Genomic DNA, 15,999 nt, shown 5'->3' with positions numbered 1-15,999 from the left:
AAATATTTTATCTCTCTTGTGTTTCATTATTTTCCTTCAATTCACAAGAGGTTGAATGTGTCTCACCGGAGAAAGCATCTGAGCGTGCAAAACAGCTCCCCTCTGTTTCTGTATGTGTAGCCCATCTAGCTGATGATGTCTGGTCATTGAATGCAAGGGAAGCAAGTGAGAATTTGGCCTCCCGTGAACTCAACTGTGAATGGTCCTAGTGCACCAAAAACAAGTGTCACGGGAAGCCAGTTTGGATTTGGCTTCACACCAATCACATCACATCAATAGCCAAAAGTCATAGACAGAAATTTTGTTGTGTTGTTGTCCTCTGGTGACTAGCTAGCTAGCTAAAATTGACCCTGTCCTAAATTAGCCATGGATGGAGATAAGGATTTGAACTTGTGGTTTTACTTAATTCTCCGTACTGGCCAATGATTACAATGGCGATTCTGATCCATGAAAGAGAGGAGGATGGCAATGGCATTAGGGTGAGTCAACATGTTTTTTCTACTTACATACATAAACACACACACACACACACACACATAAATCAGTACCATGGAAAGCCACATGATATTTAGTTTACGTTGATTGGACTACAATGTTGTTTTTGGAATCTGAATTACTGAATTAGATTAAGTTTAGGTAATTTGATGATGTTGACATATTTAAGTTGAAATGATCCTGGAATAGTGGAGGCAGCTCCTGATTTCTTGGCGACTTGCAGCAACTCCGGTGTTCTAAATCAATAGTTGTTTAGTAGTGCTGGAAACATCAACTTCATTGACCAACTGTTTATTACATGCAATATGCTTTGTGGACTCCACCGGACAGAGGTTGATCTCTGGTTTTGTGATGAAACAAAGGTGTGGTTGAATTTGTTCTGCCACTGAGTCTTCTTATTTTCTCGGCCTTAGTCCTATATATCACGGTGGCAACAAGGTAGAAGAATTAACAGGTTATAGAGCAAACAACACAATTATCACAACACTTATGTTGTAATATGGCTTTTTTTCCCTGGCTTGGCATCCCTAGTGATTTTACCCACGCACCAATCTACTCTAGATTCTAGAAGTCTTGCATGGACCGGTCAAACTAGTGGCCTAATTGTCATCAAGTTTTAGTGAAAACTGTTTAGTCTGAATTATCTGGATAAATTAGTAGGCCAGACAATTTTAGAATCCTTTATGGCGTAAACTATTCCTATGTTATGTTTAGTGGTTTGGCACAAGGAAGTGCAACTGATAGAGCTCTTAGTCCAGCAGATGGCACCATTCAATCGTTTTCTCTTTATGAGAATTAGTTCAGACTATCCTGGTGTATTGTCTTGTAACACATGGTTTTGCATGGATTATACGTTGCACAATAGGTATGTTCATATACTTTTCTTATCCACTGCTGCACACATTTTAATTAAATAACAGATAAATAGGAATGTGTGTGAATGTTGCATGTAACAACAATATTCCAACCAAATTAAAAAATATTATGTTGTGTATCTATTGTTTACGGTAACAGCATAACCCAAGGTCAGCATGCTCAGTAATTGAGTGAGAGGAGTAAGAATGTCTACCACTGAGGGGAAGACAACTGAATATTTATTCAATGTAACCTGGGGAGGAGGTGAAACAAAACACAGCTATGGAAAAACACAGGGTGCATTCTACAACTAGTTGTATCCTTCCTTTTCCCTCAAGGTAAGGAGGGGTGGACAAGACACAAAGGAAAAGAGAGACTTACACATAGAGAACACTTCCACTAGGAGGCATGGATGGAGGAGATATAATATGTGCAAACAAGGGTTTTCAAATCAAATTGTATTTGTCACATGCGCTGAATACAGCAGGTAGACCTTACAGTGAAAAGCCCTTAACCAACAATGCAGTTTTAAGAAAATACCTTAAAAAGTACGAGATAAGAATAACAAATTATTAAAGAGCAGCAGTAAATAACAATAGCGGGGCTTTATATTGGGGGTACAGGTGTTGAGGTAATTGAGGTAATATGTACATGTAGGTAGAGCATTTAAAGTGACTATGCAGAGATAATAATAATAATAGATCATTTCACTTGGAATCTAGTGATTAGGCAGCTTCTGGCGAAAGCATTTTGGCCTATGCAGATCAATACACTTCTACGCTAAGGGCTTCACATTGAGAGGGGTTTTCTATCTCCTTATCTTCCATGGAATGAGTTTGACACATGGTCTAGTTGCATGCCAGCTGCTCCAGTAGCGTGGATTCTGCGAGTGCTAGTTGGCTGTATTACAGAAACCTGTTTTTGTCGTGGGAAAGACTCATTGTTATCTTTTCGTAAAAAACTGGTTGCAGTAAAGAGCCGACCAGGATACTAAGGAGATCCTGAGGGAAATCGACAAGTACCAACAGCTTTACTCTACGGAGGAACAACATAATACATCATGGAAAGATCCGACTACTCCACAAAATAACTTTAACCTGTAACGGCTTTCTTGGTGTGAAGGAGAGTCGGACCAAAATGCGGCGTGGCTATTGAGATTCATGTTTTAATAAAACAACTAAAACACAAAACACTACAAAACAAAAAACGTGCAAAAACCAAAACAGTCCTATTTTTTATTTATTTATAAAAAATAATTTATTATCTTCAATACCATTCATTCTTTACAACTCATAATTTACATACATACTCAAATAATGGTATTTTAATTAAACTAATTAAACTAAACATAAACCCCAAACAAATCCTCAGGGGAGCATCTTCCCTCCCCGTCACCCTACAAAATACCTTTCTCTATATCCCCGTCCCTAATCTATCCTCTTACAAATCTAAATGACTCCCAGCCCTAAACCCCCTTCCACCTCTCCCAAGCAGCATGCTGCCCCCACTTCCTCTCCTCCCTCTTCATCATCCCCCTCAAATCTCCTTCCACTCTCCTCACTATCCCTTCCACCCCCAATCTCTCCCTGTCTTCACCATGTTCTGCCTTGCTTCCCACAGCCCCCGTTTAAAGAGACTCATGAGAAGCCAGAGCAGAAACCTGTCCCTATCCGTCCCTCTCGCTCTCCCTACACCCCTCTCTAACCTGGCCCACGTCAATACAAAATCCCCCTTTACCAAACCTAACAACACCCGTGCCCTAGCCCATACTACTCCGGCAAAGGCACAGTCCCAAAAGACATGGCGCAGTCTCCTCCCTGCCACAAGAGGATCTTGGACAGGTGGGGGATTGCACCAAACTATACCGGTACAAGATGGAACGTACCGGCAAACACTTATGAAGGCTCAACCAATTCAGGTCCTTGAGCCTGTTGTCCAGACCCCGCGCCTGCACCCCCTCCCAGACCACTTCCGAGATGCCCACTACAGGCGCCGGACTCCCTGCCTTTCTGACCTCCTCGTACAGGTGCCTATGATCTAAACCTACTCGGGCAACTTCAACCTCAGGGTGCGCACGCAGCCACTTGGCCGAATGACCAAAGTGCCACGGCAGCTGTTCCGCCCGAGGACCCGTGTTAGACCACACCATTATGCTTCTCACCTGATACGAGAAAAAAACCCGCAGGAGGTAACCGGACGGGTGTATCACTGGCTGAGCAAGCTCCGTTAACAAGAAAGAAACAAAAATTGTGTCCAGCTTGAGGGGGAAATGTGGTACCCCCCTACCTCCCTCCCCGATGGGACAGATCATGCGTGCCCTGGCGACACACTCGCACCTGCCACTCCACATAAACTGAAACACAAGCCTCACTAGAGGCCTCCTCAGACAAGCCGGCAATGGGTAGATGTATGCCAAATACAAAAGAGACGGCAACACATCCACCTTTAGGACCAGGACTTTGCCCATAAAAGACAAATACCTAGCTTTCAACATTGCTAGCTTCCTCTGTACCACTGCGATACGCATGTTCCAGTTTAGCGTCGCTGAGCTAGAGTTCTCAAAATGGACCCCGAGAATCCTCAGGGCCCCCTCACAGAGAGATAACCCCCCAGGCACATCCGTTCTACCGCGCCATCTTCCGAAAAACCCCAAAGATGGCAAGGGACCTTGTCAGGCATGAGTCCTTGCACAACAGCAAGGAAGTGTCGTCGGCGTACTGCGTCATCTTAACACGCAGCCCACCACTTCCAGGGATCAGCAAACCTTCCACCCCTGTGTCTGCCCTAATGGCAGCCCCCAGAGGCTCCATGTACAGAACAAAGAGGAGAGCCGAGAGTGGGCACCCCTGCCTGACCCCAGACGAGAGGTCAAAAACGTCACCCAAGTGACTATTTACACTAACTCGGCACCCCGCTCCGACATATAATGTACGAATCCATCCTATAAACTTCTCCCCAAATCCTAATCGACCTAACACTCACAGGATCTATTCACGCGATCGAAGGCTTTCGTCTGATCTAGCGCTGCTACCATAAAAGGCAGTCCTCTATCTTCAACCCAAGCGATGGAGTCCCTGATTACATGTAGGTTCCATCTAATAGAGCGGCCCTCTACCCCGCACGTCTGATCCTCATGAACGACGTAGGGAAGGGCTGTGCGCAACCGGTCTGCTAAAACCTTTGCAAGTAGCTTGTAATCTACACACAGCATGGTCAACGGCCGCCAGTTGCCAAGGTCTGTTACTTCCCCCTTCTTATATAAAAGTGACAGCACACCAACAGCCATTGATCCCCCGGGACCCCCGTCTCAAGGATGGCCTTCAAGACTTCGAGGACCACTGGTCCAAGTATACCCCAAAACTTGAGATAAAACTCAGCCGGCAGCCCATCCATCCCAGGCACCTTCCCTTTTCCCATCCTCCTAAGAGCGCTCTCAACCTCTTCTAGTGAGATCTGGGCCTCCATTACTTCTCTAATGTCCTCCGGCAACCACCTGGACAAGTGTTCTAAAAACACATTTCCCTGCTCTACATCTATTTCCCTTTCCTTAAATAAATCTTAAAACTGAACATTTGCTATGTAACTGAGAGTCTCCTCATTGAAAACATCCGAAGCTCTTCAAAGGTAAAGGATTTTATTTATTTGGTTATCTGGTTTTTGTGAAAATGTTGCGTGCTAAATGCTACTTCGGAAGAGCTTCGGATGTTTTCAATGAGGAGACTCTCAGTTACATAGCAAATGTTCAGTTTTTCCTGAAAGAATCTTTGTGTAGGAGAAATCGCTCCGTTTTGTACATCACATTTGGCTACCGAAACGAACCGAAAATTCAGTCACCAAAACGTCAAACTTTTCCCGAATTAACTCCATAATATCGACCGAAACATGGCAAACGTTGTTTAGAATCAATCCTCAAGGTGTTTTTTCACATATCTCTTCATTGATATGCAGTTCGTGGAAGCCTGCTTTCCTCTCAGAATCGCATGGAAAAATACCAGCAGCTGAAAATGACGCACCAATTTCGACGGAGGACACCGGGCGGACACCTGGAAAATGTAGTCTCTTATGGTCAATCTTCCAATGATATGCCTACAAATACGTCACAATGATGCAGACACCTTGGGGAAACGATAGATAGGGCAGGCTCATTCCTCTCGCATTCACAGCCATATAAGGAGACAATGGAAAACAGAGCCTCAAAAATCCTGCTGATTTCCTGGTTGCCGTTTCATCTTGGTTTTGCCTGTAGCTCCCGTTCTAGGGCACCCACAGACAATATCTTTGCAGTTCTGGAAAATTCAGAGTGTTTTCTTTCCAAAGCTATCAATTATATGCATAGTCAAGCATCTTTTTGTGACAAAATATCTTCTTTAAAACGGGAACGTTTTTCATCCAAAAATGAAATAGCGCCCCCAGAGTTTCAATTAACTAATTCCCACCACTCTAACACCCCTTCGCACATGGACCGGAGGCCCTCAAGCCTCCTAAAGAAACCATAAAACCCGTCAACAAAAGCCTGCTCTTCCAGCACATCCTGATCTAGCTTCCAGTACCCCCTACCAAAGAGGCAGACTGGCGACCCCACCTGCAGGAGCACCCCGTCGTGATCCGAAAAGAAAACAGGCAACAGCCGCCCAGACAACTTACCCAAAGACCTGGGTTCAAAAATATAGTCGAACCTCCGCTCAACCCCCCTGGAGTTACGCCATGTAGGACCGTCCATTTTCGGAGTAGTGTGCAGACCATCATCTACCAGACCATGGCAAGCCATTAGCCTGGCAATGGCGCCTGCACTGCTATCCCCCCCTCTTCCTAAATCTGTATTAAAATCCCCCCCTATCACTAATTTCCTATTTGTGACACACAGGGGCGTCAGACAGTTCACCATCTCCCTCCTGTCTGCCACCACCTGTGGCCCATACACCACCACTAATCTAAATTTACAATCCCTTATCGTGACATCCACCCCTATAACCCTCCCCTGCATTACCACAAAAGAATCCTCCACTTTTACCTCCCTGTGCCCACACAAAATCCCAACCCCTGAAGAGTGCACCCCCCCAACACCCCAAACCGACTCCCCCTTGTCCCACTCCCTCTTAAACCTACTAACATCCCCTCCATCCCTCAGGTGAACCTCCTGTAAAAAAACAAAAATCAAACCCCATACCCTCCAAATAACTAAAAACCGCCCTCCTCTTAACAATATCTCTTAAACCCCTTACATTTAAACTAACAAAAGTAAAATTAGACTCCATGAAAAATTAAAACATGTAATACACTCAAATTCCAAACCCAGACAGAAAAAAAAAACAGGAGACTCACCCGATGCTCCCCTGCTCCATATCTACCGGTGAGAACACCATCCGTAATCCCGAAATCCCCCCCTCTTCCTCCATCACACCATCCCAGGATGCAGGAATAGTGTTTGGCTCCGGGGTGCCCTGCACCCTGGGTCTACCCCCACAATCCTCCCCCTCCCCAGTGTTGCAGCTGGTTTGGAAAAAATTTGGGGAGGCTGAGTCCCCAAACAAAAATCTCCCCACCTCCTCCTGTACCCAGTCCTGAGTCTTGTTAGGTGTGTCCCCACCCAAACGAAGTTGAGGGCCTGGGGAAACCAGCAGCAACCCAGAGGTTTCTCCCACCCCCATCACTCTCTTGGCCATCCCCTCCCCCTCACTGTCGGCCAATCGCACCCTCCTCTTCATTCTCTTCTTTGGTGATGGCGGCAGTGGAGAGATACCACCCTCCCCCCCCGCCAGCTCCTCCACCATACCCCTCATCTCTTCCACCAGGGCACTTTCCCCCCAGTCCACTTGCTCTTCCACCGTCTCCTTCTCCACCACTCCTCCCTCGCTTTCTTCTCTCTCATGCTCCTCCACTCGGTTGCCTTCTTCCGCCTCTTTTCCTGGTTCTCCTACTCCCGTGCCTTCCGTTTCCTTCTCTCTTCCATCCGCCGCTTCTTGCTCCTCTTCCTTCCTTGTGGCCTTCCCCTCTGGACTTGTACTCTTGTCATGAGACGTGCTTCCTTCCCCTCCTATTCTTCCCCCATCCCCCGCTCCTGCTCCCCCCCCCAGCCGCAGACGCATGTGATCTCTGACGCGCCGGGCACCCCCGCCACAGGTGTGCTGACGAGCCACACCCATGGCACGTCTTAGGCTTGTCACAATCCCTCGCCTCGTGATCCTCAGATCCACAAAATCTGCATTTTCTCATGCTGCACGAGGCGAAAATGTGTCCGTAGGCCATACAGCGCCTGCAAAATGGGGGCTGACGTGCATAAAACAACGTCCCCCTGTCAGCTCCAAGGGAGAACATAGCAGGAGGATGGAGGTAGCCACCATGTCCCTTTGGGTCCTCCCTGAGGAGGGCCTGGAAACCTCTCCTCCCATTCCAGAACCCAAGGGAGTCTTTGAGGTGCCTAGCTGAGGAGACGTTATCCATGTATCTCCCCAGAAAAGCCCTCACCTCTTCGTCCTTAACGTAAGGGTTGTAAATGTTGACAGTTACAACCCTAAAGTTATTCTTCGCCAGACTTGTTATTTCGTAGTGGCACATCGGCCTCTCACCTCCGACTGCTCTTGCCCTTCTCAGGATATCATCGTGTTTTTCCTCTGTATATAGCGCCACGTCGTATGCTCCCTCCAAAGAGTTGCCTTGGAAACAAAACACGTCCTTCACCGTCAGCTTTAGAATCCCCATCAATATTATCCTTCCAAAAGATTCCCGTCCTAAAGGCTCCAACTCCTTTTACTTCAAAGCAAAACGAATCGTGTTGGCCAGCCCAATCCCAGGGACCGACCGTGTTGATGTATTTAGCACCATCTCCGCAAGGAGAATGGCGCTCGTTCTCTTCTCTTCCAAAACAAGGAAAAAAAGAAAATCCAAAGTGACCGAGCCTGTCTGGTGAAACTACACAGAGACAGGAACAATCACCCACAAAACCCAACACCAAACAGGCTACCTAAATATGGTTCCCAATCAGAGACAATGACTAACACCTGCCTCTGATTGAGAACCATATCAGGCCAAACATAGAACTAGACAAACTAGACATGTAACATAGAATGCCCACTCATATCACACCCTGACCAAACAAATCATAGAAACTTACAAAGCAAACTATGGTCATGGTGTGACATAACCAGACAAAAAAAATCAAAACAGATTCATCTACAGACACGGATGATTTACTTACCATTGAAGTAGAGGCTAGTGCTCTGGCTGGAATCCATGCAACACTGGAAAAGTTGTGTGAGGAGGTAGCACGGCTGAGGGGGAGTTTGGAGTTTAGCCAGAGTGAAATTCTCACTCTCCAAGGAGAGAACAAGGCACTCACAGCAAAGGTTAAAATCCATGATTCTACTCAGGGAAAACAGGGTGATGAAGGAGTCGCTACTAGACACACAAGGTCGTAGCATGTGTGAAAATCTATATTTTTCTGGGATTCCTGAAGATGCATTCAATAATCCAAATGGTGCAATCAGAGAATTCATGCAATCCGCCTTGAAACTTCCTATTGAGACTGTAAACAAGGTGGCTTCCACCGAGTACACAGACTTGGAGATCGGCGCGACAAGACCAAGGGTCCCCGACCGATCATCACAAAATTTGAACACTAACATCAAAAGGAGCTGATCAAAAGCAGGGGAAGGGAGCTTAAAGGGACCAAATTCGGTCTCAATGACCAATTTCCAAGGGAGATAAACAAACGTCCTAAGACACTGTATCCGGTACAGAGACAACAGAGGGAGAAAGATAAGCGTGCCTTTCTCATTGTGGACAAACTCTTTATAGATGGACAGCTATTCCAAGAGAGCTCCATAGCACCATGGCTGTACTAAATTCTACCGGGACATCAGGTTACAAAAAAAAGATGTTTGGGAATTGTAAAAATATCTGAACACTATGAAGTGGATATGAACACACACGTACTCAATTACATGCTCGCTTACACATACAGACTTATACATACACACACACACACACCTAATCTCGCTCTCTTCTCTCACTCTCTCTTCTCTCCCTCGCCAAGAACTGTTTAATAATTTAATATGTTTCTTGTTTGTCTATATTTTTTATGTATTTGTCTACAAGTTTATATATGTTTACAACAAGCAAGGGGAAGATATCAGAATAGGGGCATTGGGGAATAATAACATATTGTACGGAATACATTTGTACTGTAGTGAAGGCATCTCTATAGTAATGCAAGGTCTCTTTCATGATCATGTGAAACGTTAATTGCTATGGAAATGCTGGGATGTGTTTTTCAATGATGTTAAAGGTAATTATGATGCAACTATGACGGTGATACAATATGGATTACAATTATCATCATGAATATTAAGGCTATACTACATGTTACACACATAGACACTCAACCATGCAAATTGGCAGAGTTATAATTTATTTGGACAGCACACATCATAGTCTTACTCTTATACAGACATCGTACACACTCTCACTAAATCACATCCAATATCATACACATCAACCTAATCAGATTTACTACACATATAATATATTTTCTGAATTTTCTAACATCTGTGGCATTGGCTCACAGGCAAACAGGCAAGAGAATAAAACAAATATTGCTAGAACCTATTTCTTGAATTTTAAATATCGGACATTTGAAAGCTCTAATTTTGACCGTCATAATACCTCTGATGGCAGTAACTTTACAAGCACTAATTATGGTCAGTTTAGACTGAGCATAGTATCTAGTTATGGTAAGGGGTGAAATAAGTATAGCCAGTTATAATTGTAACGGTTTAGCAGATTATAAAAAAAGAAGATCCGTCTTTACATGGCTAAAAGAAAAGGAATATAACATATACTGTTTACAGGAAACTCACTCTACATCCTTAGGTGAAGTTGTGTGGAAAATGAAATAGGGTGGTGAAATCTTTTTCTGTCATGGACACAGGAACTCAAAAGATATGATGATATTAATTAACAAAAATGTCAATCTGAATGTGCAAATAGTCAGGAATCGCAAGGAAGGTGGATCTTTTTGAATATGAAAGTGGACGAAAAAGGGATTTGGCTCATTAATCTATATGGTCCAAATCAGGGTGATCTATACTTCTTCTAAAATATTTATAACTTACAGGCAACAAATGGTCAAATCATTATGGTAGGAGACTATAACACAGTGTTAAGTACCTCAATGGACCGTAAAGGAAATCACTCTCCATACTATCATCACTGAGGAATTCAAATATATTATGGACACATTAGAAATAGTGGATATTTGGAGACTAAAAAACCCTGACCTAGTGAGATATACATGGAGAAGACTTAATCAAGCTAGTCGTCTTGACTACTTTCTTGTCTCTTTCTCTCTTGCGTCAAAGGTTTAAAAAGTTTTAATAGGAGACAGAATGCGATCGGATCATCATATAATTGTCCTTCACATAACTCTTATAGAATTTCCACGTGGACGGGGATATTGGATATTTAATCAAAGTTTACTGGAGGACAACTTATTTTTAACTAAGACAAAAACATTTATAACTGATTTTTTCCAGGATAGTTTTGTCATACCCTGACCATAGTTTACTTTGTATGTTTCTATGTTTTGGTTGGTCAGGGTGTGATCTGAGTGGGCATTCTATGTTGGATGTCTTGTTTGTCTATTTCTATGTCTGGCCTGATATGGTTCTCAATCAGAGGCAGGTGTTAGTCATTGTCTCTGATTGGGAACCATATTTGTAGCCTGGGTTTCACTGTGTGTTTGTGGGTAATTGTTCCTGTCTCTGTGTTTTGCACCAGATAGGACTGTTTTAGGTTTTCGCACGTTTGTTGTTTTGTTAGTTTATTCGTGTACAGTTTTCTTTATTAAAGTACAATGAATAACAACCACGCTGCATTTTGGTCCGCCTCTCCTTCTACAGACGAAAGCCGTGACAGAATCACCCACCTTAACAGGACCAAGCAGTGTGGTAACAGGCAAAAGCAACAAAAAGAGGAATGGACATGGGAGGACAAATTGTTTGGAGAAGGAACCTGGGATCAGCCTGGAGAATATCGCCGCCCCAAAGAAGAACTGGAGGCGGTGAGAGCTGAGAGGCGCTGGTATGAGGAGAAGCAACAGCGGCAGCAGGAGCAACAATATCGGGACTACACTACTTGGGAGGAAATAGACAGGTGGGCGGTCGACCCAGGGAGAGTGCCGGAGCCCGCCTGGGATTCACTGGAGCAGTGCGAAGAGGGTTATAGGAGAATGGAGATGGCGAAGCAAGCACAGCGGCGCGGAAGGAAGCCCGAGAGTCAGCCCCAAAAATTTCTTGGGGGGGGCACACAGGGAGTAGGGCTAAGCCAGGTAGGAGACCTGCGCAAACTTCCTGTGCTTACCGGGGGCTAAAGAGACCGGGCAGGCACTGTGTTATGCTGTGGAGTGCACGGTGTCTCCAGTGCGGGTGCATAGCCCGGTGCGGTACATACCAGCTCCTCGTATTGGCCGGGCTAGAGGGGGCATCGAGCCAGGTAAGGTTGGGCAGGCTCGGTGCTCAGGAGCTACAGTGCGCCTGCACGGTCCGGTCTATCCAGTGCCACCACCACACATCAGTCCTCCAGTGGCAGCTCTCCGCACCAGGCTTCCTGTGCGTGTCCTCGGCCCAGTACCACCAGTGCCAGCACCACGCATCAGGCCTACAGTGCGCCTCGCCTCTCCAGCGCTACCGGAGCCTTTCTCCTCTCCTGCGCTGCCGGAGTCTCCCACCTGTTCAGCGCTGCCCGAGCCTTCCTCTTCTCCTGCGATGTATGGAGCAGCCAGAGCTGTCAGTCTTCATGGAACAGCCAGAGCTGCCAGTCTGCATGGAGCAGCCGGAGCTGCCAGTTTGCATGGAGATGCCAGTTTGCATGGAGCTGCCAGTCTGCAAGGAGCTGCCAGTCTGCAAGGAGCTGCCAGTCTGCAAGGAGCTGTCAGTCTGCAAGGAGCGGCAGGGTAGCCTAGTGGTTAGAGCGTTGGACTAGTAACCGGAAGGTTGCGAGTTCAAACCCCCGAGCTGACAAGGTACAAATATGTCGTTCTGCCCCTGAACAGGCAGTTAACCCATTGTTCCCAGGCCGTCATTGAAAATAAGAATTTGTTCTTAACTGACTTGCCTGGTTAAATAAAAGTTTAAAAAATAAAAAAATAAAAAAGGAGCTGCAAGGAGCTGCCAGTCTGCATGGAGCAGCCAGAGCCGCCAGTCAGCATGGAGCCGCCAGAGCCGCCAGTCAGCAAGGAGCAGCTAGAGCCGCCAGTCAGCATGGAGCCGCCAGTCAGCATGGAGCCGCCAGTCAGCTGTCAGTCTGCAAGGAGCTGTCAGTCTGCAAGGAGCTGCCAGAGCTGTCAGTCTGCAAGAAGCTGCCAGTCAGCATGGAGCCGCCAGTCAGCATGGAGCCGCCAGTCTGCAAGGAGCCGCCAGTCTGCAAGGAGCTGCCAGTCTGCAAGAAGCTGCCAGTCTGCATGGAGCAGCCAGAGCCGCCAGTCAGCATGGAGCAGTCAGAGCCGTCAGTCTGCCAGGATCCGCCAGTCAGCCAGACTCTTCCAGATCCGCCAGACTCTTCCAGATCTGTCAGTCAGCCAGACTCTTCCAGATCCGTCAGTCAGCCAGACTCTTCCAGATCCGCCAGTCAGCCAGGATCTGCCAGAGCCTTCCTCCTCTCCTGTGCTGCCGGAGTCTCCCGCCAGTCCGGCGCTGCTGCCGGAGTCTGAAGAGCCCCTCTGTCCCGAGCTGCCCCTCTGTCCTGTGTTATTAAGTAGGGTTGCCGTGGCTAGGAGGTCACGGAAGCGGACAAGGTGGGGGAAGACTACGGTGACCTGACCATAGTTTACTTTGTATGTTTCTATGTTTTGGTTGGTCAGGGTGTGATCTGAGTGGGCATTCTATGTTGGATGTCTTGTTTGTCTATTTCTATGTCTGGCCTGATATGGTTCTCAATCAGAGGCAGGTGTTAGTCATTGTCTCTGATTGGGAACCATATTTAGGTAGCCTGGGTTTCACTGTGTGTTTGTGGGTGATTGTTCCTGTCTCTGTGTTTTGCACCAGATTGGACTGTTTTAGGTTTTCGCACGTTTGTTGTTTTGTTAGTTTATTCGTGTACAGTTCTCTTTATTAAAGTACAATGAATAACAACCATGCTGCATTTTGGTCCGCCTCTCCTTCTACAGACGAAAGCCGTGACAAGTATAAGTTCAGCAAATCCCCTTATTGTTTGGGATATGTCTAAATGTACCTTCAGAGGTCATTCAATTCAATTTTCATCAATAATAAAAAAGCTAGCCAGCCAGACAATTTTAGAGGAATGATTCCATAAATGTTTCTAATTAACTGTCAATATGCCAACATTCCATTGAAATAATGTAGTCAATTTACAGCCATAAACTGGCTGAAATCATTTGCAGATAGGACGTAGACAAGTTTTAACTACAACAAGTACTGATATTGTATCATATACCATTCACAGCTTTCCAGGAAAGCACAATTTAGACATTTATGGTCTGTTTACATATATTTGAGGCTATTTCCACAGAAAATTGGTGTAAAACCTGTATAAACTGTACATATAATTATATGGAAATATTTTAGGTTGACAATAATTCCATTACACCATGTCTGATATATCACGTGCCTTTTATTTTCCTGCATAAGTAAAATCAGGATTATTCCTCTACTGCCATTCACTCCAACGGTGAAGGTGCATAAAGATATCAGATATGAAGTCACGGTTTTACTACAGACACAAGGGGTTAGTTAGAAATATCTTTGGCTTTACTAGTACCTGTCTCTTTAGCTAAAATTCTACTCCTGACTCATGAGTCATTAAAACTCGTTTTTCAAACACACAAACACAAACTATAGTTTTTAGATGTCCTAACCGGCTATAGTCAGTTAGGAAATATACTTTGTCATGACACAAGTAATTTTCCAACAATTGTTTACAGACAGATTATTTCACTTATAATTGTCACGGTCGTCGTAATGAGTAGACCAAGGCGCAGCGTGCGTAGAGTTCCACATATTTTTAATAGATTGAAAACTAAATCTAACAAAAACAATAAAGCACAAACGAAACGTGACGCTAGTGGTGTGCACACAGACAACTAACCTTAGACAAGATCCCATGAATAATAATGGGGAAATGGCTACCTAAATATGATCCCCAATCAGAGACAATGATAAACAGCTGCCTCTGATTGGGAACCATATCAGGCCACCATAGACATACATTTCACCTAGATGACCCACCCAAGTCACTATCACGCCCCAAACAAAACAGAGAATAAACAGCTTACTATGGTCAAGGCGTGACAATAATTCACTGTATCACAATTCCAGTGGGTCAGAAGTTAACATACACTAAGTTGACTGTGCCTTTAAACAGCTTGGGAAATTCCAGAAAATTATGTCATGGCTTTAGAAGCTTCTGATAGGCTAATTGACATCATTTGAGTCAATTGGAGGTGTACCTGTGGATGTATTTCAAGGCCTACCTTCAAACTCATTGCCTCTTTGCTTGACATCATGGGAAAATCAAAAGAAATCAGCCAAGACCTAAGAAAATAAATTGTAGACCTCCACAAGTCTGGTTCATCCTTGGGAGCAATTTCCAAACACCTGAAGGTTCCATTTTCATCTGTGCAAAAAATAGTATGCAAGTATAAACACCATGGGACCATGCAGCCGTCATACCACTCAGGAAGGAGACGCGTTCGGTCTCCTAGAGATGAACGTACTGTAACGGTGTTCTTCCGTTGAAGGAGAGGTAAATAGTGAAACTCAGCACAAAAGCAATAATGGCATTATAATGAACATAAGTGTTGATATGACCGCAATAAAAAAAATAGTAAATTATTGCCAGCTCGTGATTGTGTATATCTCCATGCAATGGCATCATTTGGATTTAATATAGCTGTTATCCCTTTTCCTAACAGTTCACACAATTTTCCAAATTTTCCCCAGCTTGACATGCCTTGGCGTACCTTTGATTGGTTTTAGTGAGTAATACTGTCATTCTTCAGCACCCTTGTGGAGTACAAAGGATGTGCAGGTGCCTTATTTTGCGCGGAGGGAGTGAGCTTCCGTCTCAGTTTGTTCATGGTGCTGGCCAGACTTGTTCTCTTTGAAAGCAACTTGCTTGCCAATGACATTGAAATGAAGAAATTGTCCATGGTGACATTTCTCCCCTTGTTCCACAAGTTTCATCACCACATTCTCTGACACTCTCACCTGCTGCCAGATGTAGATTTTGTAGTTTTTTCCCCCCAGCTATTGAAATCCGTTCAGCATCTACAATTATGCACACTCTAACTGTGAAGCTTACAATACCCCAAGTAGGCCAGAGTAGACGGATAAGACTGCTTTGATTTGCTGGACTGATATAGGGTACACAACATTTTAAGATTATAATTAGAATGGATCAATACAATAGAATGGCCTGCCCTGTTCTTCATTCACAACTGGTGATTACATAATTACTGGTATGCATTGTTTGATTCTCCTCGCTCATCAATTCACCCATTCTCCCCATCATAATTTACTGAATGTATTTAATCTGTTATGTGTGGAATTAGTTTTGCTATAGTTTATGTTCAGTTTCGAGGCAATTATCAGGGTGATTATCAGCTGAGCACTGCACTTTCAACTGTAGGATGAAGGA

This window comes from Oncorhynchus masou, chromosome 11 (genome assembly GCF_036934945.1).
Source record: "Oncorhynchus masou masou isolate Uvic2021 chromosome 11, UVic_Omas_1.1, whole genome shotgun sequence".
Classification (NCBI taxonomy): domain Eukaryota; kingdom Metazoa; phylum Chordata; class Actinopteri; order Salmoniformes; family Salmonidae; genus Oncorhynchus; species Oncorhynchus masou.
This window is presented reverse-complemented; position numbering follows the sequence as displayed.